Source organism: Canis lupus, chromosome 24 (genome assembly GCF_011100685.1).
Source record: "Canis lupus familiaris isolate Mischka breed German Shepherd chromosome 24, alternate assembly UU_Cfam_GSD_1.0, whole genome shotgun sequence".
Taxonomy (NCBI): Eukaryota; Metazoa; Chordata; class Mammalia; order Carnivora; family Canidae; genus Canis; species Canis lupus.
In genome coordinates, this window is record NC_049245.1 from 15,173,537 (window position 1) to 15,199,714 (window position 26,178).

At 37.1% G+C, this 26,178-nt stretch overlaps 2 long non-coding RNA genes across 7 annotated transcripts in view; one reads left to right on the forward strand and one right to left on the reverse strand.

Moving 5' to 3' along the window:
- The window catches only part of LOC106557669, a 228,826-nt gene that overhangs the window by 165,732 nt on the left and 36,916 nt on the right, over positions 1-26,178 (forward strand). The gene's annotated exons all lie outside the window — the stretch shown is intronic.
- The window catches only part of LOC111092122, a 208,116-nt gene that overhangs the window by 157,747 nt on the left and 24,191 nt on the right, over positions 1-26,178 (reverse strand). The window contains exon 4 of one of the 5 annotated variants that reach the window (XR_005377632.1): positions 7,881-7,975. The exons of the other annotated variants lie outside the window; for them this stretch is intronic. This is a non-coding gene — a long non-coding RNA (uncharacterized LOC111092122). Of the gene's footprint in view, positions 1-7,880; positions 7,976-26,178 lie in introns of those variants that run through there. 5 annotated transcript variants of the gene reach the window in all.

Consider the following 26,178-nt stretch of genomic DNA (forward strand, 5'->3'; position numbering starts at 1 on the left):
TTTACTCATCAGTTGTATTACTATAATAACTTTCTAGAGATTACAACATTAGACATTAGTATCTCCTTATTCTGATTCACATCCCAGTGAGTCCTTTGACCAGGGTTTCCTTTATTCTGTCCACTTCTTTAAAACCCTAATTAACTCCTATTTAGTTTCTATTGCACCAAGGCTGAAGGCTGAATCTCTCTACTGACTTACCGTATTCTGGTTGACAAATTCACAACCTGCATCTGGACTTTCTAATCATTCTCTGTTTTAGAAGATCATCTATTTATTGACTATCCAGGATATCCTTCTGTCTTCATCATGACAAAGATCCTCCAAGAGGAAGCAAGTAGATTCAGAAAATACATTTAAAATCCTAATGAAAAAAATTCCAAGAAATAGAAAGGATTTGCCTATAATTTAAAAACTAGCCTATCCTATTCTCAAATAACTACCCCTTTATCCTACACATAGACAAAAGCAGATATTTCACATACTCCACAATTGCTCAAAGACAATGGGTATGAAGAAAGTTGGGAAATCAGGGTATAGAGGCTAAAGCCATCAGATAAGTCCCAAAGTCTGTTTGTGTGTACTTCAACATTTTCCCTCAAGAGTTTTAGTTGCTGTTAACCAGGAGTAATAGTTGACTCTATGGCATATATATATAGCGTCTATATTATCTATCCAACATATTGACATGTAGGGAGAATAGACAAAAATACAAATTTTTATAGTGTACCTCTCACTTTTCCTATATGCATCTTGGAATTAGAAACCATAATATTCCAAATGACTGAATATTCATAAATTTATAGAGAAGAATGATAAACAAAGGCCTAGATAGTATTTCTCTGGAATACACAAAACCTAAATAATGGATTCCTGGGCAACTGTCATTAATCTGAATAAGCCTCTACTTCTATAATTCTTGTAAACACTTGAAAAAGTTCAAAATATCTGCTGGCTGGTAAACACACTTATTTTCTGCCTATTATCTCTATGTCACAAGTCCCGAAGAGGCAAATCCAGATCCTTGCATGACAGAGCAACTAGAAAAGAGACACCATTAACTTCATGTTCTCTTTGTTATATTGTGTAGATTTTCTCCCTATACGAGGAGTAGTGTAGAGTAACTTTGATACAGATCAGTTTCACAAAATGATTATGAGGAAACTTAAATTTACCACATAGCCTAATATGGCCTTTTGACAGAGGAGTAAAGTGAGGCACAGAGGTTCAGATTATATTAAAGGAGTCAGGAGTTAAAGTCTTTGAAAAAGAAATATCTTACATTCAACTTTTCAAACGTGACTTAGTGCTACAGATACTATACAATGAAAGCTCAATGACCTGTGAATGTGAATAGAGAAGCGTGTATACAGCTGAAATAACCACGAGAAATGATTCTACACCTCCCCAGATTATGCAATGATTCTTTCCCATCATAACTTTTAGAATTGAAGCAAGAAAAACAATAGACCATAACAAGTCTACTTAGAGCAACGTGGACAAATATATGAATCAGGTAGTCTCAGGATAATCCAGTGCATAGACCTCTTTTACTCATATTTCCAAAACACCCAATTCCAAAATTTGTATCCTGTACAATTCAACATAGCTCTATAGATAACTAGATATAAATTTCAACTTGTGAATTACTATGTACAAGATTGCTCTGGCTCTGACACTCTGAAAAGACATAGGTATGTTTTCTTCATTTCCTCTTTTTCTTTTTCTCTTCTTTCTTTCTTTCTTTCTTTCTTTCTTTCTTTCTTTCTTTCTTTCTTTCTTTCTTTCTTCTTTCAGCTTTCTATCTTTCTTTCTTTTAATTAATAAGCTGTTAGACTTTGGCTTTAGGCAGAATAAAAATGAGGCTTCTTGCAAGATCTTTTATAGAAAAAGCTCACTTCTCTAGACTTATAGCAATAGTTGTGAGTACAGACACCCTAAGAGTGGTGTGGGCATTGCAGTGATGTAGTTTTATATGTAGTCTCTCTTCAGGGATGGTTGACAAATAGAAAGTCCATATTTGCCATACAATGAAGATATCAGTTGTACCCTGCCTGGGATTGATACCTGAAATTCCCCCTTTAGAAGGAAGATGCTTATGTCCATCAGAAGAGCAGACTCCTGTTTGCCTGTAGCAATGGTATCTTAGAGTGTTCTGAAAAATCTCATACATCCTTGTCTTTTCTTATTCACTTGTCACTCTAGATAAAACCTGGTAATTAATACCATTTAAAAGTGTAGAAATCCTCACTGGTTTTCTTTAAAAAAAAAAAAAAAATCTGTCCCGAAACCACACCTGGAAGTCATGGATTTTACCATCGTTACAAGAAGGGGCACCATGAGATGATGTTTAATTCATGACGAGGAGATGCAGGTCCCTTGAGCAGACAGTGTGTGTTTGTTAAATAACACTGTGAAACCCAGACATTTTCCTGTTTCATCCTGTTTGGAAATTTTCAAAAATGATTTTTCCAGGCTTTGTCCATCCATTACTTTTAATAATGACTTTATTGGGATACCAATTATTTTCTTTGGGCCAGAGAAGACGTGTTAAGCCACATTTCTCCTGCAATTTAAGAATTCTTTTTAATGGATCATAAGTATGTTATTCTATATATAAGATGAAATCCAAAAAGCTGAAGTGGAGAGTTAAGAGTGCTGTTATATGACAAGCTGAGAAACTCTTCACCATTTGTTTCCTACAAAGGAGTCAAACAGAATGGAGGAATCTGTGATATTGATTTCAATTGTTCAATTGGGATTTCATTGTTCCATTTTGCAATGCCTACATGAATATGGCAAGAAGTGCTTTGGAAGAGACAAAGAGACAAACATGATGTGTGCTTGATGCTCTGTCTTTAGCTTTCTATTTCCAGGTTGATCATATAACAGTAAGTTCAAGAATCCTTGGTCATTTCAGTCATTCCTGCCACAGTTAATGCTTGCAGCCTACTCCTTTCCCAGATCCACTGACTCAGAATGTTTTAAATATATTTACAACTGAAACAGTTCAGGAACTTCAAAGAATATTTAGAATAAAAGTGGCTGCAGGAAGACTTCTGAAGAGTTAAGAGTTGATGTCTGCTCAGTAGTATGACTTTGGGACCATGAAAAGCCTTGTGCCAATCCAGAAATGCCTCTGCATCTATTCCCTGATGCCTAACCATTCCCCTAGGGGTTGAATCAGCAATTTATTTCACTTAATTGCCTGCTGAATTCAGAGAAAACACCCATGGTATAATGTAGTTTGAAGACTGTTTGCACTGGGGCAAAAAGGATCGAACATCTGTCCTTTTTAAATTGTTTTGAGAGGTAGGAGGAAGGGTTAGTGTAAGGACAGAAGAATATATGAGCAGGGGAGTGAAAGAGGAGAAAATATAGGACAAAGGAAGAGAGAGTGGGAAAGATCATAGAGAAGGGAGACAGGAGAAAGAAAAGAGAGGGACAGATAAGCAAGGACAGAAGGGAGAGAAGAGAAGACAGGAAAAAGGGAAGAGAAGGAGAAGAATGACGAAAGAGAAGAAGAGGCAGGTGAGACATTTCAATAAAAAATAAAAATGTTCAGTACATGCCATTTGCAGATGGTTAAAGAAAAATTTTAGCTTAAATATGCAGTAAAACATCTTCATGAGGATTGGCAGGTCTACTCTCTAGAGGGGCTAAGATGTTAATGAATGGCTTCACTGCAGACATGTTTCCAAAAGCTGCCCTCTCATTACTTTTTCCAGGTAGGGGTTCAAAGTGGCTGTATTGAGTGCTGTATTAGTTTACTTTAGTTCAGTAGGGCTGCCATAACAAAGCACCACAGACTAGGTGGCTGGAATTCCAAGAACAAGGTGCCAGCAGACTTGTTGGCTCTGAAGGCCCAAGGGGGAAGGATCTGTTGTGGGCCTTTCTCCCGCCTTGTGGGTGGTTACCCCCTGCTGCCTCTTCACCATGGATGTCCCTTGTGCATGTGTATCCTGTGCCTCTTCTTATAAAGACACAAATCAAATTGATTTAGGGCCCACCCTAACAGCCTCATTTTGACTTAGAGAAGTTATGTCCAAATACTGTTAACATTCTGAGGTACTGAAGGGTTGGGATTTTAACATATAAGTTTGGGGAAGACACAGTTCAGTCCATTAACACAGGTAGAAGGCATATCAAAATCTAGAGAGGAGAATATCTGGCAATAGTTGCTCAGTCCCAATTTTTTCTTTGAATTAGAACTGAGATAGTGACTCTGCAGATCTTGGGCAGCACATATTTATCCCATGACCCCAAATATCTTTAAAGAGAGCACAGTAGTATGGAAAGTGCACTGGCTACAAAGGGGTTGATTTTAGTCTCGGATCCACAACCTATCATCTGTGTGAGCTTATATTACTTGACTTCTCAGTCTGAGCCTTGGTTTCTACTTGAGCAAAATAAGACTATTAATTACCTGCTACAAAATTGGGTTGGTGTAGGCTAAGTCTTAAATGAGAGAACATCCTTGATAAAATCTGAAAATGCCCTGAAAAGCCTTTGTATACAGTCAGGCTTTGAACAAATGGAAGGGATTATTGTAATCACCACGGTGTATTTGATTTTAAATGGTTGCCCACTTAAAATGCTTGGAGATTTAAATAGAGCCAACTTTAAACCAGTGTCTTTTGAATAGTGATTCAGAATAGACTACTTTCTCTGTGCACATGCCTTTTTCCACAGGGTACGATTATTAGCTTTTAGTTCAATATTCATTAGCACATGCCTTTAGATTAACTTCTGTCAGTCACACACCTCACTAGGGCCATATTACTGATGATAACATTAGCTTTCAGTTTGGTAAAATATTAAAGAATAAGACTGACTGAATAAGGATCAGTGTTGATTCTTCCCTTGTGTGGGAACCTAAAGAAGCCTGAAGCAGGAAAAATTTGTCCCCATCTTCCTTCTCTTGTATGTTTGGTGCCCTGAATTCTAAATACTGCAATTTGTCACAGGCCATCAGAAAATGACTCTGATAATGGAACTCACAGGAAAGATACTCCTCATAGAAACAGAAGGGTTTTGAAGAACACTGCTCCGTAGGAGGGGAATAATCGCAGTGATTAAATCAAGAAAGCTGGAAAAGTGGAACTACAGTAACCATGGTGGAAGACAGAGGAGACAGAAGAGCAAGACATTCTGGAAACCCATGAATGATCCCTATGAGGCTGATGCTGCTCTCTTCAAAAAGAGCTCAGGAAATATTATCAAATTTTTAAAGCCTTTGTAGTTAACATATTGCCTTAGAGGTGAAAAATAGTGTTAATTACTATTCTTTGTTTAAAAACATGCACTAAAGGAAAAGCATTGGATATATGCCAAAGACCTCCAAGGCTGTAGTTTCCATTTTCCACTATCTAATGAATTTGTTAATTCTAGTTGTTTTTCCAACAAGATTGGTGATGATAACTTTATTTAATACAAATGTGAGAGAATGGATTAAAATGTGAATAATGAACCAACTGTTTAGAAACAGTAAATAACATATTATATATAATAAGTGATATTAATAATATACATTATATATTATTCCATGTATTTTACTTTTTCAACATTTTCCTAAATTAATATTAATTACAGATGTAATGTTTTATTTTTAAAAAATTTATTTATCCATGAGAGACACAGAGAAAGAGGCAGAGACACAGGCAGAGAGAGAAGCAGGCTCTATCCAGGGAGCCTGACATGGGACTCAATCCCAGGACCCCGGGATCACACCCTTGGCCAAAGGCAGGCGCTCAACCACTGAGCCACCGAGGCATCCCTAGATGTAATATTTTATTTATGTGCACCTTGCATATTTCAACATGAATACAATGGATACATTATTCTAATGTGTTTAACTATGTATTATGTGCTATTGTACATTTTATATTTTATATCTAATATAATAAAGATGATTGATATTTGCTATAATTTCAGATGTAAATATATGTAGTATATTTTACAATCTGTAGTTTGTTAATATAATAAATATTATTTTTCAAACATTTAAGTAACTAAAATATTGTATATACCTTACATATAGAATTTTACTTTTTTACTTTTAGGAAATGATGTGGATATTAACCCTTTATCAGATATAGCATTTGCAAATACCTTCTTCCATTCAGTAGGTTGCCTTTTAGTTTTGTTAATGGTTTTTTTTTTCACTGTGTAAAAGCATTTTATTTTGATGTATTTCCAATAGTTTAATTTTGTTTTTGCTTCCCCTGCCTCAGGAGACATATCTATAAGTTGTTCTGGCCAATGTCAAAGAAATTACTGTATATTTTCTTCCAGGAATATTATAGTTTCAGGTCATATTTAGGTCTTTAATCCATTTTGAGTTTGATTTTGTGTATAGTGATAGAAAGTGGTCCAGTTTTATTCTTTTGCATGTGGCTGTCCAGTTTTCCCAACACCATTTGTTGAAGAGACTGTCCTTTCTCCATTGTATATCCTTGCCTCCTCTTTCCCAGATTGATTGACCACATATGCATGGGTTTATTTCTGGACTCTCTTTTCTGTTCTACTGATCTATGTGTCTATTTTTTTGCCAGGACCATACTGTTTTGATTACTATATCTCAATAGTATATTTTAAAACCTGGGCTTGAGATACATCCAGCTTCGTTCTTTTTCAAAACTGCTTTGGCTATTTGGGATCTTCTGTGGTTCCATTCAAATGTAGGGTTATTTGTTCTAGTTCTCTGAAATATGTTTTTGGTATTTTAATAGGGGTTGTATTAAATCTGTGGATTTCTCTGGGTAGTATGAACATTTTAAAATATTGGTTCTTCCAATCATGAACATGGAGAATCGTTCAATTTATTTGTGTCATCTTCAATTTCTTTCATCAATGTTTTATAGTTTTCAGAGTACAGAGGTTAATATAAAAAACATATAAAGAACTTATATAACTCAACACATAAAAACAAATGATCTAACTAAAAAATGGGCCAAGACCTGAGCAGTATTTTTTCCAAGAAGACACACAGATGGCCAACAGACACATGAAAAGTTGTTCAACATCACTCGTCATCAGGAAAATGCAAATCAAAATCACAATGAGATATCACCTTACACCTGCCAGGACGGCTAAAATAAAAAACACAAGAAAGAACAAGTGTTGGTGAGGATGTAGAAGATAGGAACTCTCATGTATTGCTGGTGGGAACAAACTGGTGCAGCCACTGTGGAAAACAGTATGGAACTTCCTCAAAAAACTAAAAATAGTGTTATTTTATGACTCAATAATTCCACTACTTTTGGATATTTACCCAAAGAAAATGGAAACACTAAAAAAGATATATGCACCTCCCTGTTTATTTCAGTGTCATTTACAATAGCCAAATTATGGAAGCAACTCGAATGTCCATCCACAGATGAATTGATAAAGAAGATCCAGTATACATACACCATAGAATATTACGCAGCATAAAAAAGAATGAAATCTTGACATTTGCAACAATATGGATGGACCTAGAGGGTATAATGCTAAGTGAATCAAATGAGTCAGAGAAAGACAAATACCAAATGATTTCACTCATATGTGGAATTTAAGAAACAAACAAAGAAAAAAAGAGAGACAAAAACAAAAAACAACAACCCTAGACTCTTAAACACAGAGAACAAAATGGGGGTTGACAAAGAGGAGGTAGATGGAGGGATGGGTGAAATAGATAAAAGGGATTAAGAGTACACTTATCTTGATGATCACTGAGTAAAGGCCGAATCATTATATACCTAAAATAATATCCTTGAATAAAATAGTAAGAATAAATAATGTGGATCATTATAGTGATCAACATATATGCAATTAATGTAGTAAACACTGTAATCATAGTAACACAGTACTTTAGATATAGAGATTATACCCTTACTTACTTCTTTGAATGATGCTGCATATACTATATCCAGGGAGTTTCTGATTGTAATAACTTCTTATTAAGTGACTTTCGATGCACCAGTACTCTTCCATACTTTTCACATGAAATAGAGAAAGGTTACTTGCCCAAAGTGTCATAAATAATAATGGATAAAGCTATTTGCATTTCATCTGCAGTAGTCTGACTCCAGAAAAGCTGATCTAGGGTACTATCTCCAGTGTAGTGAGGCCTTTGGGGGAAATGCCCACTCCATTCTACTAGCTTGGGAAGGCCACAGCCACTTAACTTCTATCTGGGGCCCTTGGAATATAATTTCATCACTTTCTTTAAGTTAGGATTGCTGGGGCTGGGCCTGCGCTGGGCTTGTGCTAGGGTGAGGATAAAGAGGAAAATGAGAGGCAGGTTCTCATCATTGGTACTGACAGGAAGAAAAGATGGAAATTCCTGGGCACTGGATAATCCTGATGGGAGAAAGGCCCTAGGATAGAATAATAAGCTTAGAGGATTTCTGTTTAAATCAATTAGAGCAATGGTTCTCAGATGTAATCCCAGACCAGCAGCATCAGCATCACCAGGTAAAACTTGCAGGACTGCACATTCCCATGCAACACACTAGACATACTGAGTCGAAAACTCTGGGCATCAGGTCCAGAAATCTGTTTTAACAAGCTTCCAGGTGATTCTGATTCACTCTACGGTTTGAGACCGACTGAATTAGAGAAAGAAAGGAGGAACAAGGTGGTGAGTCTTTGAATTGTTCTGGCGAATAGGGGTATGCTTTGTTTCCACCTGTGACCCACTGAGTCAGAGTGAGGACTAACCGGCCAGATGCACTGATGTCACCCAATTAACCAATGACCCAAGACATTCCTGTGCTCCTTAACCACCGTTTTCAAGCATAGGTCCCATTCTTCTCCCCCATCTTCCGCTTTACAAACTGCCACCTTGTACGACAAACAACAAGGGGGATGTGTAACACTGTCAGGAATTAAGCCCAAGAAGTTAAAAGCCATCTTTTTCCGTAAAAGCATTATGCACTTGCCTCATTTCCTGCTGACTGACTTTCTTTGGGGAATAGGAACCAGGAAATCTTGGAGGCAGGTGCAGTTATAACAGATGTTACAAAGCATGAGACAGCTCACTGCTTCCCCTGTTTGTTGTTAACTGAAATAGTTCCTCCACAGAAATCACCTTGGTTCCTCACAGAAAAATATCCCTTTCCTACCTACGAAGACAGTGTATTTCTCCAGGGAACTGCACTTTCTTCTGGTATCCCACACAACCTCATTTTCTGATCACAGACTGCTAGGGGACATTGATGTTGGTTTTGCTGTTTCTTCCACCTCTTATGAACTGGCCTTGACTAGGTATTCTCTCAGCATCATTAATGTAAAATTGCAATGACCAGGGACAGAGTGTCTCTTGTTAAGAATCATCCACTAGTCAGATGTTTTTCTTTTCAACTTTGTAACATAAAAAGACAAAAGAAGAGGAAACATTTTCTGGGATGTAACTTTTGAGAAGGCCCCTAAGAGTTGATATGCAGAAGCAAAGAAGGCAGAACAGAACTACTGCTCAGCAAACACCCAGTTTGACCAGTTACTTCATGCTTGCAAACCTGGGCAAGTTACTTAACTTCTCCTTTTCTGGAAGATGAGGATAAGAGCTCTTAGCTTACAGGATTGTTGGGAGGATTAAAACTTAAATTTTCAAAAGCTCTTACAAGAGTATCTGGAAAGTATTAAGCACCCCGTAACTGGCTGCAATCATATTCTTATAATTACTACTATTGACACAAGAAGCCATGTCAAGAGAATGACCCAGTTCCATTCACCATCTTGAACTTACTAGGACTAGAAGATAAACTAGACTGGAGAATGAGAAGCTAATGTTTATTTATTTATTTATTTATTTATTTATTTATTTATTTAAAATAAAGATTATTTATTTGTTTATTTAAGAGGCAAAAGCAGACTCCCTACTGAGCAGGGAGCCAGAAGCGGGGCTTGACCCTGGGACCCTGAGATCATGACCTAAGCCCAAGGCAGACTCTTAACTGACTGAGCCACCCAGGCACCGTGAGAAGCTAATATTTAATAGCTCTCCTTAGGAGGCAAGAAAAAACGTGCCTGTGCTGCCTATTTCTTATGTTAATTAAATTTTCTGTACACATTTGTCTTAACTCCTCACCTGGATTAGCTGATCCCTGAGAGCAGGTGCTCTGCATTGGTCCTCTTTGTATGAACCAGGATACTAAGCACAGCCACTTTCATATCATACTAGATATAATTTTCAGAAAGACATTTTCCAGCCAGCCAGAAAGAATAATTACCTCTAAATCCTCACTCATCCTGGCATAGTGAAGTTTTACTTTTGATTGGGCTGTTTCTCAGGACATACCCTAGGTGCTACAAATGATGCTTGCGGTCTACACTGCTTGCTTTGGTGTTGTGATCTTCAAAGTGACTTTCAGATCAAACCACTAAGTGATAAAATACTTAGGGGCTACTTCTGGAGACACTGTGGGAAATTTTAAATAAGTCCCTAAGTTCATGACATACTGCTTGACTCCCTCCTCCCCAAATACTATCAGACTACCAGACTCAACATTATGAAGAGATTTCTGGAACAGTAGATGGTCCAGTGAGGAGTGCTGTGGTCATTTGGAAAATGAGAGCTCAAAGGGGGTGGTCACTGTCAGAATAGGCTTCATGAAACAGTTGGGAATTGAGCTGGATTTTCTACACTAAAAAGCCTGAAATTTCCCCACGTGAAATGATGAGCATTATTTCATGGCACATAGCCTGGCCTCCCGTGTCCAGGCTGGTTACAATGGGCACTTTTAACAGAGGGAAAAAAAATTCAGACAAGGTCTCATGACAATGACCAATAGAAACATCACTTAGTGCTAAATGCCATAACTTATTCTTAATTAAATAAACTCAGATCAGTACAAAGAGCTTTAATGTCATCTTCTCACCAAATCATGCAGCCTCAATGGTTCATAAAAGGAATTTCACCTTTATAAAGTTTATCTTGGGATCCCTGGGTGGTGCAGCGGTTTAGCGCCTGCCTTTGGCCCAGGGCGTGATCCTGGAGACCCGGGATCGAATCCCACGTCAGGCTCCCAGTGCATGGAGCCTGCTTCTCCCTCTGCCTGTGTCTCTGCCTCTCCTTCTGCCTGTGTCTCTGCCTCTCTCTCTCTGTGTGACTATCATAAATAAATAAAAATTAAAAAAAAATAAAGTTTATCTTGAAGCTGCTATATTTAAAAATGTAAAGACACTTTTTTTATGTTATAAGCTCTGTGAAACCAGGTATTCTACTACTTCGTGTATTTATGTTTAAAAATTTTATTTATTTATTCATGAGAGACACAGAGCACAGGCAGAGGGAGAAGCAGGCTCCCTGCAGGTTCCTAATACAGGGACTCAATCCAGAACCCTGGGATCACGCCCTGAGCCAAAAGCAGCCACTCAACCACTGAGTCACCCAGGCATCCCACTACTCTGGTATTTTGCATATAAAGCTCTATGTTAATCAGCTTATCATAAGACACTTAAAGGCCTGCTGGAAATCGCTGTGGCCCTAAACCATTCATTTCAGCATCTGGAGAGCTTGGGTTCTATCTTACTTATCATTGCCCTCCAGCACTGCTACACACCAGGCACTATATGTATAGTAAAAGAATTAATTAAGTTAATTAATTAATTAATTAATTTAAATTCAGTTTAGATTTATTATTGTGTATTTTACCGAATTCTGTTTTTGAAAGCTTATAGATACATATAATATTTTGGGTTTTGCTTATAACTTGTACTTCATATCAAGCATAAAAGGTAACAAGAATATCCAATTAAACTAATCATATTTGATAACAAAAATTCATTACAAAAATTCAAACCAACCAGCCAAAACAATATTGATCATGATTATTATTATTATAATTCTACCAGCTTATAGCTCAGACTATAATTTGAAAAATGTCTGAGTATTTTCCCACTTGTGCCAGGATATTTAAAGGCAAGTTCAGATGTCCTTTGCTTTCTCTTTTACTTAAGATAAAATTTTTTCTTCGTTTGCAGTATAACTCTGTCAGAACAGAATTCGGTTCCATTATGTCTCTGTTATATTGTGTGTGTGTTTGTTATGTCTTAAAATGATAATCCAGTGGTTTCTAATGACTTATTAGAATTCCATACAGAGCTTACAGTATGAAAAGTATAGTCATTTGGGCTTCCACCCACAATCAACTGAATTGGAACTTTTAATGGTTAAGGCTGACAAAATGCAAGACACCCAGTTAAATCTGAATTTCAGATAAACAGCAAATAATTATTTTGAATCAGGTACTCTTCATGCCACATTTGGGACATACTTACAAAAAATTATTCTTTGTTTACCTGAAACTTAAATTTAACTGGCATTTCAGTTTTCGGGGACCGGGGGGCGTTGTTGTTGTTGTTGTTGCTGCTACTGCTGTTGGTGTGTGCGTGTTTCCTTCTTTTTAGTAAATCTGGGAATCCTACCAAGAGTAGCAATGAAGAATCTGTATTATCTGTAGTTTTCAAGCTAGTTCTGTCCAAATTGGTCTTTTATTTTTTTCAAGTTTTCTTCTTCGTTTATTCTTCTTTTTAAAATCTCCATTTAAGACTTAAACTGAAGAGCTATCACACAAGATACATAGTTTTTAAAGTTGGAGAGTTACTATGTAAGAAACATTACCTTAAACTTAAGGGAAGCATTTTAATTATTTTCATAAAATGTCTGTTTCAAATGTCTTATTATTTAGATGTCACTTAACTTACACAGGTTGTATTCTTCATTTTATTTTTATTCAGAAGTATTTCATACTATGTCTATTGTTATTTTAGAGCCACGGCCACCAGTTTGGGTTTTGTACATGCTATGAAACACACAGCTGAGAATATAGGATATTTCCACCATGATAAAGTTCTACATTTTCTCCAGTGGAAGTAGCCCAATTCAGAAAGTTTTTCACATGGATTTAGAATGAGGAAAAGTCATAACTAGAGATTCTTTGAAAATTACCCTAACAGAGAAAAAAGCAGGTAAGAACAAATGGCCTATTAAGGCAAGTGCACTCACGGAAAGAATTCATTAATCCTTGTAGCTTGTAATAGGGAGTTAGGACTCAAAATGTGAAAATGTCAGAGCAGCACCATGAAATCCTAGAAGGACTCAGTAGGTGCAGAGAATCAAGATTGTATATGGGCAGTTGCTGGGAACCCAGGGTCTGGGAAACACCGCACATTCCAATACAAATCCCTGAGCCCAGGTACCATGGGAACAGCTGATCCTCCACAAACATTTGTTGATATGTGGAGATGAGATGGGTCCTGACATGCTGTCTGGATATTATGAGCAAGGTAAAGGGTAACCAAGGGGACCAGGCTGACAGCATGGAGCTGCATAAATCCCAGCTGTGAATTCAAAAAGGGTGCCTGGGCTTGAATATTCCTTTTGCCCCGAGCTAATGTGTGTACTGACCTCTGCTAAGGAGCTTGGAAATATTTCTAAGTAATTTGGTTCCCATAAATAGAATGTCCTCTTCAGGTGTTATGTGAGGAGGAACTAAAAATAATTAGTGCAAATGATCCTCAGACCCTACACCACCTGAAAAAGCTGAGAGAGAGAGAGAGAGAGGGAAGCAGAGAGGAGTAAACTTAGATTTTTTTTTTTTTTTTTTTTTTTTTAAGAAAGTGTTCTCTAGTGGGAGAAGCTGGTAGGAAGTTTTCCTGGAAAAGTTTCCAATAAATTGGACCATTCAGGCACATTCCTCATTGCTCATTAAAAAAAAAAAAAATGTAAAACATAATTACTAAGTTCATTTAGTGTGATCACTAAGTGGTTGCTTGAGGAAATGTGTTGCAATTTGTTTTAGATACCTGGCTTTGAATACTATGAAATATCCATTTTTAAGAAATAGATACATTCTGTAGCATTTAAAATGTGTGCTTCCATCGTCTTTCTTGCTTCTGAATTCAGTATCAAACTGAAATTCTATGAGGGGCAAATTTCATTTAAATTTGGCAAAAGACAGCTTTGGTTCAGGCAAAAGGGAAAAATGTATAAACAAGTAATAAAATCACACTTCCTGAAGTGTTGAGTTGTGAAACTTTTGATGTAGAAAAATACTGGGTATTTATTGGGAGTTTCACTGATGCCTTCTAAGTACTCTGTGAAGTACAAACAGGAGACAGAAATGGAAATCTTATGGAAATGGGAAAGAAAAAAACGAAGTCCCCTTCATTTTTCCCTCTTTCAGAAATAACCATTAAGCCAGTCACCATGGATTGTCTCAGCTATTTGCCTTGGCCCCAAAATACTTAGGGAAATATACTGGATATAAAAAGTCATCACTTCAAAGTCACAGTATTTCGGTGACAAAAGCTGACCACAGTGACACACAATCATGAAAAACACTGGCCTTTGATCCATCTCATTTGGTGGGTTAAAAGGTAACTATTTTGGGACATGTACCTGGATATAGACTTTGGAGAGCCACTGGGGTTCAGACAAATCTTCAGGGCCAAATGTTTTTATTCTCCCTTTTTACTTTCTGGCCCTTTATAATATTCCATCTGGCCAAATACTTTTATAAGGTATCGTGTTTTCTCTCCAATTACTAAAATCAAAAATGAAACTAAAGACAGTACTACAAAATCTATAGAAATAAAAAGGAGTATAAGAGAGTACTATGAAACATTGTATGCCAGTGCATTGAGTAACCTAAATGACCAGTTCATTGAGTAACCTAAATGAAATGGACAAAGTCCTAGGAACATACCAAGACCGAATCCCAGTGAAACAGAAAATCAGAATAGACCCATAACTAGTTAGGAGATTGAATAATAATCAAGAACCTCTCAACAAAGAAAAGCCCTAGACTTGATGGCTTCTCTGATGAATCCTACCTAACATTTATGTAAAGAAAAGCAACATCAATTCCCCCCCTCAAACTCCTCCAAACCTTGAATAGGAGGGAGTGATTCCTAACTCACTCTGTGAGGCCAGCATTAACCTAATACCAAAGCCACACAAAGACAGTACAAGGAAAGAAAATTGAAGACCAATTTGTGTTGTAGATATTGATGTAAACATCCTCAACAGAATACTAGAACACTTAATTTGACAGTGTATGAAACCAACTATACACCATGATCATGTGGAATTTATTCCTGTAATGTAAGGATGATGTAACATAGAAAAAAAAGAATCAATGTAATATATCACATTAATAGAATGTAAGAAAAAACCATAAGATCATCTCAGAAGATATAGAAGCAACTGACAAAAATTCAATATCCTTTTATGATTAAAAAAAGTTCAACAAATTAGAAATAGAAAGAAACTATCCCAATATAATACAGCTCATATATGAAAAACTCACAGCTAACATTTTATTCAATGTTGAAGGACAAAAAAGCTTTTCCTCTAATGTAAGGAAAAGAAAAAAGAAAAACCATGGATGCTTACTTTTACTACTTCTAGTTAACACAGCCAGAACAATTAGACAAGGAAAAGAAATAAATGATATTCAAATTGCAATGGGAGAAATAAAATTATCTCTGTTCAAAGACAACATGATTTTGTATGTAAGAAACCCCAAAGATTGCACATACACAAGTAATTGTACTAAGAAATAAATTCAGCAAGGTAGCAGGATACAAGAGCAACAAACAAAAATCAGGTGCATTCTTTTATACTGATGATGAACAATCTGAAAATGAAATTAAGAAAACAATTTATTTGCAATAGCATCAAAAAGAATAAAATACTTAGGAATTAACTTACTAAGGAGGTGAAGGATTCACACATGGAAAACTGTAAAATATTACCAAAAAAATTAAAGAAGACATAAATAAATGAAAAGGCACTGCATGTTCATGAATTAGATTTAATGTTATTAAGATGTCAGTACTCCACAAAGCAATCTGCAGATTCAATTTCGTCCCTGTGAAAAGCTCAACATAATTTTTTTTTTGCAGAAATAGAAAAACTCATCCTAAAATTCATGTGCAATATCAAAGGATCCCTCAATAGCCAAAAGAATCTTGCAAGAGGGATCCCTGGGTGGCGCAGCGGTTTGGCACCTGCCTTTGGCCCAGGGTGCGATCCTGGAGACCCGGGATCGAATCCCACGTCGGGCTCCCGGTGCATGGAGCCTGCTTCTCCCTCTGCCTGTGTCTCTGCCCCTCTCTCTCTTTCTCTCTGTGTGACTATCATAAATAAATAAAAAATTAAAAAAAAAAGAATCTTGCAAGAGAAGAACAAAGTTGGAGGACTGACACTTCTTGATTTAAAAATTTACTATAAACATATAGCAATCAAAACTGTGATGCTTAAAGGCAGATATATTGCCAATGGAATAGAATAAGAAACCCATAAATAAACCCTTGCGTATATGATCAAATAATTTTCAGCAAGAATGCCAAGACTATCTAATGGGGAAAGGACCATCTTTTCAACAGTGGTCTTGGGAAAACTGGATATCTACATGCAAAAGAATGAAGTTGCACCCTTACTTTACACCATATAAAAAAATGAACTGAAAACCAAACAAAGACCTAAGAGTAAAGTCTAAAACTATACAGTGTTTAGAAGAAAACATAGAGGAAAATTTTCAGGACAAAGCATGTGGCAGTGATTTCTTGGAAATGACATCAAAGCATGGGCAACAAAAGAAAAGTGATAGATAAATTAGACTTCATAAAAATTACAACTTCTTTGCCTCAAAAGACATTATCGACAGATTAAAAAGACTACTCACAGAATGGGAGAGAATATTTGCAAATCACATATGTCATGAGGAATTAATATCCAAACTGTATACAAAAGTCTTTAAAACTCACAATAGCCAACCTGTGGAAGGAGCCTCGGTGTCCATCGAAAGATGAATGGATAAAGAAGATGTGGTCTATGTATACAATGGAATATTACTCAGCCATTAGAAACGACAAATACCCACCGTTTGCTTCGACGTGGATGGAACTGGAGGGTATTATGTTGAATGAAATAAGCCAATCGGAGAAGGACAAATATTAATATATTTTTTTAATTTTTTATTTATTTATGATAGTCACAGAGAGAGAGAGAGAGGCAGAGACACAGGCAGAGGGAGAAGCAGGCTCCATGCACCGGGAGCCTGATGTGGGATTCGATCCCGAGTCTCCAGGATCGCGCCCCGGGCCAAAGGCAGGCGCCAAACCGCTGCGCCACCCAGGGATCCCAAGGACATATTATATGGTCTCATTCATTTGGGGAATATAAATAATAGTGAAAGGGAATATAAGGGAAGGGAGAAGAAATGTGTGGGAAATATCAGAAAGGGAGACAGAACATAAAGACTCCTAACTGAGAAACGAACTAGGGGTGGTGGAAGGGGAGGAGGGCGGGGGGTGGGGGTGAGGGACGGGCACTGAGGGGGGCACTTGACGGGATGAGCACTGGGTGTTATTCTGTATGTTGGCAAATTGAACACCAATAAAAAATAAATATATTATAAAAAAAAGTCTAAAACTCAACAACAAAAAATAACTCAATCGAAAAAAAATGGTGAAAAACATGACTGGACATTTCTTCAAAGAAGATATACAAATGGTCAATAGGCATATTAAATCACTAATCATTAGGGAAATGCAGATCAAACCCATAATCAGATGCCATTTGACACCCATTAAAATGGCTATTATAAAACAAAACAAAACAAAAACCTAGAAAAACCTAGAAAACAAGTGCCGGCATTAATGTGAAGAAATTTGTTTTGAGCAGGAAGGTAAAATTATAGAAACAGTATGTAGAAACAGCCATTGTAGAAACAGTATGGCAGTTTTTCAAAAAATTAAGCATAGATGGGCCATCTGACCCAGCAATTCCACTCTGGATATATACACAAAAGAATTGATAGGAGAGATTCAAATATTTGCACACCAATGTGCATAATAGTATTATTCATAATAGCCCTAACATGGAAGCTTAATGACTGTTGACAGATAAATGAATAAACAAAATTAATGCAAAATTCCAGAGATGGATGGTGGGGATGGCTGTACAACAATGTGAATGTATTTAAAGTCACTTAACTGTACATTTGAAAATGGTTAAAGTGGTAAATTTTATGTTATGTATATTTTACTAGAATTTTTTTAAAGCCTAATAAAACAAGTCAGGGGGTGGTGGATTAGAGATTATCTTCTGACAAAGGAATCACGGTGCAATAGATGGACAGGCACCTATGTGATATAAAATTGTACCTCCCCATTTCCCAAAATTTTATGCACATAGGGTAAGCAAAGAAAGCAAGAATTGTGGGAACTGAAAAGAAAAAGGGAGGAAAGGGATCCCTGGGTGGCGCAGTGGTTTGGCGCCTGCCTTTGGCCCGGGGCGCGATCCTGGAGACCCGGGATCGAATCCCACATCGGGCTCCCAGTGCATGGAGCCTGCTTCTCCCTCTGCCTGTGTCTCTGCCTCTCTCTCTCTCTCTCTGTGACTATCATAAATAAATAAATAAATAAATTAAAAAAAAAAAGAAAAAGGGAGGAAATTGGGAAGGAATCCCAGGGGAAGGTAAAGCTAGAAAAACAGTTTGGAACCAGCTTTTGAAAATCCTTGAATGCCACACTAAGAATTTTGGATTTCATCCTTCAGGCAATGAAAAGCCACCAGCTCTTTCAGCAGAAGAATAGCTTGACCAGACAAATATCAGGAATAAAACTCCTATGAAAACATGAAGCATGGAGCTAAACTGAATGCAGGAAACCAATTATGCAGTGAGGGAAGGGGAAATATAAATTTATGAGTGAGCAATTAAATGTATTTATGGAACTTGATTTTCTCAAAATAACGAGTGAGTTAAACCTTTCCTTTCTGGTATTTTTTTAAACGTGGAGGAGAAAATACCCACAGGTCTGAGGTTTAGGCTTTAAGCATAACCTCCATTCTTTCTAGCCACCCACAGGGGCATGGCCATTTCTAATGTTAAGATATGACTAATCAAGCTATGATTTCACTCCTGTGAAACTGTCTGATCTGAACAGAGGAGATCAAGAAAGAAACCAAAGACACTTGCTTTTACCTCAAATGAAAGATATTCTTATGATAATCTTTTATTTCATGCCAACAAATTATAAGAAGAAAAAAATGAAAATCTATAAGCATATGTACACATATAACATTTAAAATATGTCCCTAAGTCCTTTTGCAAAATATAATCTTGGATCCATGATAATTTGATTCAATAGAAAACAAGATGTTCAAGAAAATATCAGGCTTACAGGTCCCAAATATTCTTGCTGATACTTTTTATCTTCACTTCTTGAGACCACAGGTTAAGTTTCCTAATAGTTGCTTGCCCCAAATTTCCTCTTAGTCAATCTGGAAAGACTTGCTTTTTTTGATAAGGTGGCCTAACACAATGTAAGAGAGTTAGAGCATCATGAAGACATTGGTGGTCTATAATGTGAGAAATAATCTCTTGCCATTGAGAACAGACATTTGCCACAATACTAGGCTGACAGCATGACTCCCCTGGCCCTTCCCTAAAACATGTCAGCAGGGAGGAATGGCTCCTTGCCATACTTACATACCTACATAGGAGCTTGGCAGCACCCATTACCCCAAGATCTTGACACAGACAAGTGTCAGTTCGGACCACAGACAAGTGACAACTTATTTGATTTTGAGAGGGCACATACTGCTGCTCTGCTCATGGGGAAACCAAACCATCATCAGATGCCTAATGCTCCCAGCATCAAGTGAGTTCACATCATCAGGTCACAGTTTTATCACATGTGTCCTTTCTTTCTAAGTCACTTTCCATATTATCTTTATATATGTTAAATGGAATTATCCAAAAAGCGAAAACTACTAACACTAATTAAATGACACAGAATAAAAAAAAATCATTCTCTCTGTTATATGAATATCCTAATGTTATGCAAGCCCTATAGAAATCCAAAATAAAAGCAACAACAACCTTTAGAACCTGAAAACAAATTTGATTTGTAAGTAAAAAACAAAGCATATGCAGACTGAGAAGAAGATAGGGAGAGAAGCAGGGAGACCTTGGGGAGGAGTTGTAAGCTCCTCTAGGAGCAAACTCCGGAACAGGGATGTTATCACTGGCAGAATTGGGAGCTCTTCCATCTAAAATATACAATATTATTTGAATCTCAAAAACCTTACTTTGGGTGAAAGAAGCCTAATTTATATAAAATTCTAGAACAAATCTATGGTAGGAAAAAATCAGAAGAGTGATTGCTCTAGAGAATTTTCTAGGATGGTGGTAATGTTCACCTTGATGGAAGTGTGGGTTACATGGCTGTTTGCATTGATTCCATCCACTGCACCACATTTCAACTTTATCTCAAAGGAAATAGCAAAGTCTAGCTAATGTCCTTGCTAAAGTTTTAGGGAAAATATTCTGATGTCTTCATAAAGCAATTTACTTTGAAATATGTGAACAAATAATATGGGTTAATTAAAGAATAGAGAGATAATAAATGGATAGATACATGAGAAAGCAATATAACAAGAAAATATTTGAGGATTCTAGGTGGTAGGTATATGGGTATTTGATATAAAATGTATTCATTCACCTTGGTTCTATCAATAAATTTTGGAGAAGAAGCCTTTGTCACTCACTTTACTTTGCAAGAACTAGAGATTCATTTGTGTTAATAACCATTCTCTTTTTATAATGTCAACGCTTCTGGAAAAGATAAGGGCATCAAATCTTTGAAATATTTATATTGATTTCCTCTATGTTTTTTTTCTAATAAGTAGTAGTTTAGAATAGAAACAGAAGTTTAATTGTTGTTGACGGTGGTGAAAATTGTGGTAGGAAAGATGATGGGGGCAGTGTTAATGGTGGTGGCCAACCATTGTGTTTAGTTGATGTGGTTCTTAGGGCAAGGTCAAAAAAGGATAAGTCAGCATTAGAAAACAGAGAGTGCATAAAGCAAGATGGAAAAAATGCCCCAAATCAATTTCACCCATGTAAAATATTTGCCTTACATTGGTCCTAATCATGAAAAAGGAGAGTGAGTGGGCTCAAAGAAAGTTTGTGAATGCACTGACTGGAAGTTTCAAGAAAAAATTAGTATAAGTTCAATAAATATTTTACATTGTAGAGTGAATAGGTTAATGAATGACAAATGAACCTAGCAGTTCATGAGAACAGGAAATTTCCACTAAAACATCGGGTTTTGAGAAGAAAATCTGTATGTACATTTATATCCAATTCTCCTCCAGTATCGTAGAAAAGACTGATTTGTCCACCAGTGTCCTTAAGAGGTGCAAACATTAACTCCTCCAGGAAGACATCTAGTTAACTTGTGTGGGCACCAGGCCAGTTGAAGACAAGAGGTGATAAACAGTCTGCATTACAGCCAAACTGGACCCTTGGAAGTTAGTGTCTGTTCACCAACACAACAGAACGCTGACTATCATGGTCCCAGGCCCTCTAGGCTTCGCCCTCGGGGTGAAATGCTTGCTTTGTAACTCTTCCCTTACATCTCCAAGTTCTCATTCTTCATTTGTTGACTCTTTCCATGAAACATATCCTCATCTCAGTTACCTTAAAGCACGAATTTTAAAAAAATGGTCTCAGTTCTTTACCCTCCAAGTGTCCAAGCTCTAGTGCTCTCATGCTCCTGGGTCCACACCAGCCACTCCATCCTAAATCTTTAGAACTTGACTTCTGGTCCCACTTCTCTACCTACACTTTCTTACTATTGGCTAAATCTGTGCCATCCAAATCAGTAGCCATGAACCACAGGAACGACTGATTACTTGATATGGGGTTCATTTGAATTGGGATGTGTTGTGAGTTTAAAATACATGCTGAACTTAAAAGACAGCATGAAATCAAGAATGTAAAATATAAATCTTTATACCAATGACATATTAAATGATTTTTTACTATATATTGGGCTAAGTGAAATTTATTTATTATTTTTTAAAGATTTATTTATTTATTTATTTATTTATTTATTTATTTATTTATTTATGAGAGAGAGAGAGAGAGAGAGAGAACGAGCAGAGGGGGAAAGGCAGAGACAGAATCCAAAGCAGACTTTCCCTGAGCATGGGGCCTGTTGCAGGGCTCAATTCCATGATCCTGAGATCATGACCTGAGCCTAAATCAAGAGTCAGATGTTTAACCAACTGAGCCACCCAGGTGCCCCAAATGAAATTTATTTTTAAACCTAACTTTACCTGTGTCTTTTTGATGTGATTACCAGGAAAATTAAAATCACACATGGTGCTCACATACTAAATAATCTGATATAGGAAAGGTCTTAGCCATTTTCTTTCTTGGCCTCCTTGTAGCATTTAAGACTGTTAGTGGGTCTCTGCTTCTGTCCCACCTCCTTTAAAATTCTCTGTTTCCTTGTTTGCTGCAAAGATCTACTCCTTCTCCTTTCTTACTTTTTCATCTTCCCTTAAATGCAAGCAGCTACGCAGTGGCAGTGGGAACCGTACAGTAGGCTGTATCTCTCCAGAGCTGAAACACTTGAATGTTGTGGTTTATTACTAGTCCTGTTGAAAGTAACTCATGCTGAAGGAAAGGAGAGAGAAACCTTGTTACAGGTAACTCATCTAAGTTGCAAAGACAGGTAATGGTGAGAAGTGGGAGAACATATGGGATGGGGTTTCTATATTTTATACATACCCCTCTGCTCCCTGCGCAGAGTTCCATGGGCTCATCCATCTTGGTGAAATGTTCTTCTACTTCCACCTCCTGAATGGTTCATGATGCTATCTCTGCTACCAAAACCTCTCCTCTTTCCTCCACACCCCAGCATGGAAGAACTTGCTCCAGTTCTCAAATACTACTAAAGGGAACATTTTCTAGCACTGAGCGTTTTAAAGCCATTAGCGTGTGTGTGTGTGTGTGTGTGTGTGTGTTACTTAGCTTATGAAATTGAAAGTTCTTGGACAGCAAGAGCCAAATCTGATCATGAGTAATCAAGAAGCTAGTGAAGAAGTACCTCACAGGCAGAAAGACAAAAGAGAAGAGCAAATTAATATTGTCCGTATTATTTACCCTCTCCATATTAATTATCTCTCTCTTGCTGTCTTTCTCTAAATACACACACATACTCACATATGTATCTATACCTGTCTGTGTAGGTAAATAGATAGATAGATGATTGGTAGATAGATATTGATAGATGCCTCAGGACCATGACCAGGTTGATATGGATGGAACATCTCAGGGGCAAAATTTAAAGCAGTATCCTCAGGGCGTGCAAAGGGATCTCATCCCAGCCTTATCCCTGCATATCTATATCTGTATATTTCTCTCTCTCTCTCTCTCTCTTCCACCATTTACTAGATACATGCACTCTAGGCAAAGTACTTAGCTTCTCTCTGTCATCACTGGAGAAGTAACAGTACCTAAATCATGAGGTTGTTTTAGGATTAAATTGATTATCGCACATAACATATGAAAAACATGGTCAAAAATGTTCACAATGCATTAGCTGTCATTAATAATCATTATTACAATAATATCAAATTTGATTCACTTAAACTAGCCAACTTTTAAGTTGAAGCACCTGGAATTCAGTGACTAAAGTTGTGCTAGTCTAGAAATAGAGTTCATAGGACTGTGTTTATGCCACTTCTGTTCTTGCAGCAGTGAAAATTGGATTATACACTCTGAACACAGAAAAAAATAAACTTAGTTCAAAAATAAAATGCTTTATTTTGAAAATGGTAAAATCAAAATGGAAAAGTCTGATTAGTCCCATCTGCACTTATTCCCCACTAGTATTTGTAATATATGCCATAGATTTTTTTTTCTTTAACAGTGATCAAATATTACAGGACCTCACAAGAGCTTAAGTGCTGAACTTTAATTTTAAGCCTGGTATTTTTTCATGAGTGTGGGAAGAATTGGGCAGAGAATTGCACTTTCAGCTGTATGGAGGGCAGTGGGGTCCACTGACTTTATTTTCACTATTAAAACTTGTATAAAAATAACATTATTATGACACAGTGGAACCCCCTACAATATGTCGAAATGACTAAGAAAAGAAAATAAAAGGAGGAAAACTTTAAGTGGGTTTGATTTTGAAAGCCAAATATTTTTAGAAAAATGTAATGAAACCTGCTTATGACTTTCTTACTTTCAACATTTCCCTACATCAAATGTTTATCTTTCAAAGGCCTGGTTTAGAACACACACACACACACACACACACACACACACACACACCGTGTGCATGGTATTGCTTTTTAACATTTCCCTTTCCTGGTCCTGGGGAAGGTATCATAAGGGACAGGCCCTAACATTAAAACAAACACACAAATAAACTACCAAGGGGGGGGGGGGAAATAGCACATAGTTTCTTAAAGGACTTGACCAAAATTGGGCTTCCCTGGGGTCCGCTTTGCCCTGCTAGACCTGTTCCAGCAGGAAATGGCACATACGGGATCTTCAAGTATTGCAGCACTAACTGTGGACTGCTATTGTTGGGTCCTAAAGAAAAACTATGTAGGAAATGAAATTACCCACTCCCCCCATTGTAGGCCAACTCTTCAGAATATTGTCCATAAATCAGCAGAGGTGCTGTGGGCAAAGGTGCTGTGCCTTGCCTGATAACTCCGACTCTTGATACTCCCGAGTGCTGAGCTTCCCTAGATCATGAATGAGCACCTATAGGCAGAGTTATCTACCTGAGGCTTACAAATATATTGAAATACAAATTAGTGAAAGCCAAGGCACTCAGAGAGGTGTGCACCCTTAAGTAACAAAAACACCCACCAATTAATACCGGCTCATTGCAGACAATGAGCTGAAAGAACGCCCGGCGCTTGGCAGCAGCGTGTTATAAGCAGCAGTGGTAAGAAAGCCAGGAAATATATAATTAACGTCTGCCACTTTCCCAAATACTTAACTCAACCGTTTTCATGTAATCTATGTCCCAGGTAAACAGCAGATGGCGCTGTTCCCTGAGGCTCAGAGCTTGTCAGAGAAGCCTGTTTCTTAATACTGGTTTGTGCTTCACAAGACATACAGGTAGACTGTAAGAGACAGAAAATCACTTTCCCCAAATGCTGGAAACGCCAGATCTACTTGATATTAAGAACTGGCCAGGCAGTTTTGTTAACTGATAAAGGAGAAGTCCTGATAATTCTATGGTATGGAAAGCTTATCACTCATCTGTGTTGAAACTGGCTTTCTCTTTGACCTGTGTTGTTAATATGGTTTCCAAATGCAAATTTTGCTTTTCAGCCAGTCTGTGCTTCCATACAGCCTGGTGCTGCTACCAGTAATTAGGCAAACCCAGCTCGATCTCCAGGGGAGTTCGGAAATAAACAGACTTTTGATGTAATACACACGTGGAAGATGACTTTCGATTCAGTACTAATTTCTTGCACTAGCTCTCTTTCTTGAGAGTTTTTAACCACCCAGTCCAGAAGGGGAGGCAGGGTCTCCAATCAGAAACCCTTGGGAAAGTGTCTTAAAGTGACAGATTTCCAAGCTAAACTTCAACTCTGCTGCATCCAAAACTTTGGGTGTATGAATCTAAATTTTTTAATCTCCTCACATGGACTCTGATACTGCTAATCCACTATTTGACAGCAGGAACTAAATAATATACCAAACTTCCAGCAATATAATGAAGAATCCTATGATATTAAAAAGAAAGCTTGTAAGAAGCGTGAATAAATTAGCTTCCCGAGATTCAAAAGGCACTATCATTCCTCAAACTACCTCTTGAAAATCTGCTTTTATGAGTACGAATGTTCATGGTTAAAAGCCATTTATCTAAATAAACTCAAGGAAATCATTCACTTTCAGGGGAGAAATCTGTGAATTAAAAGCTATAATGTTGAATCATTCTTTCCTATGATGTTATTGAATTTCCATTCAATATTCATTCACCATCTACTATACAATAAGCATTCTAACAAGGAGACCAAGTCCTCATCCTCAAAGAGCATACCTATACAGACTGGACAGGAAAAGATGCAACATTATAAACAAAAAACTATACTATAGACCATATGTAATTGAATGTAGAGAAAAATATAATAAGGGACTTGAGAGATAAAAAACAATGATGTATTCTCACATAGGGCAATTTTGGTTTCCTTCTTAGCAGAAGTAACATATTTTTAATAAGAAATTAAAGAAATAGGATGTCATTTGCTTAAAAAAAAAACCTGCCAATTATTTTGAATGGGTATCTTTCCTGGGAAGATCTATCAAAAATAGCTGTTGGATCACTAGGACTTTAGCTAAACCCCTTTCAGTG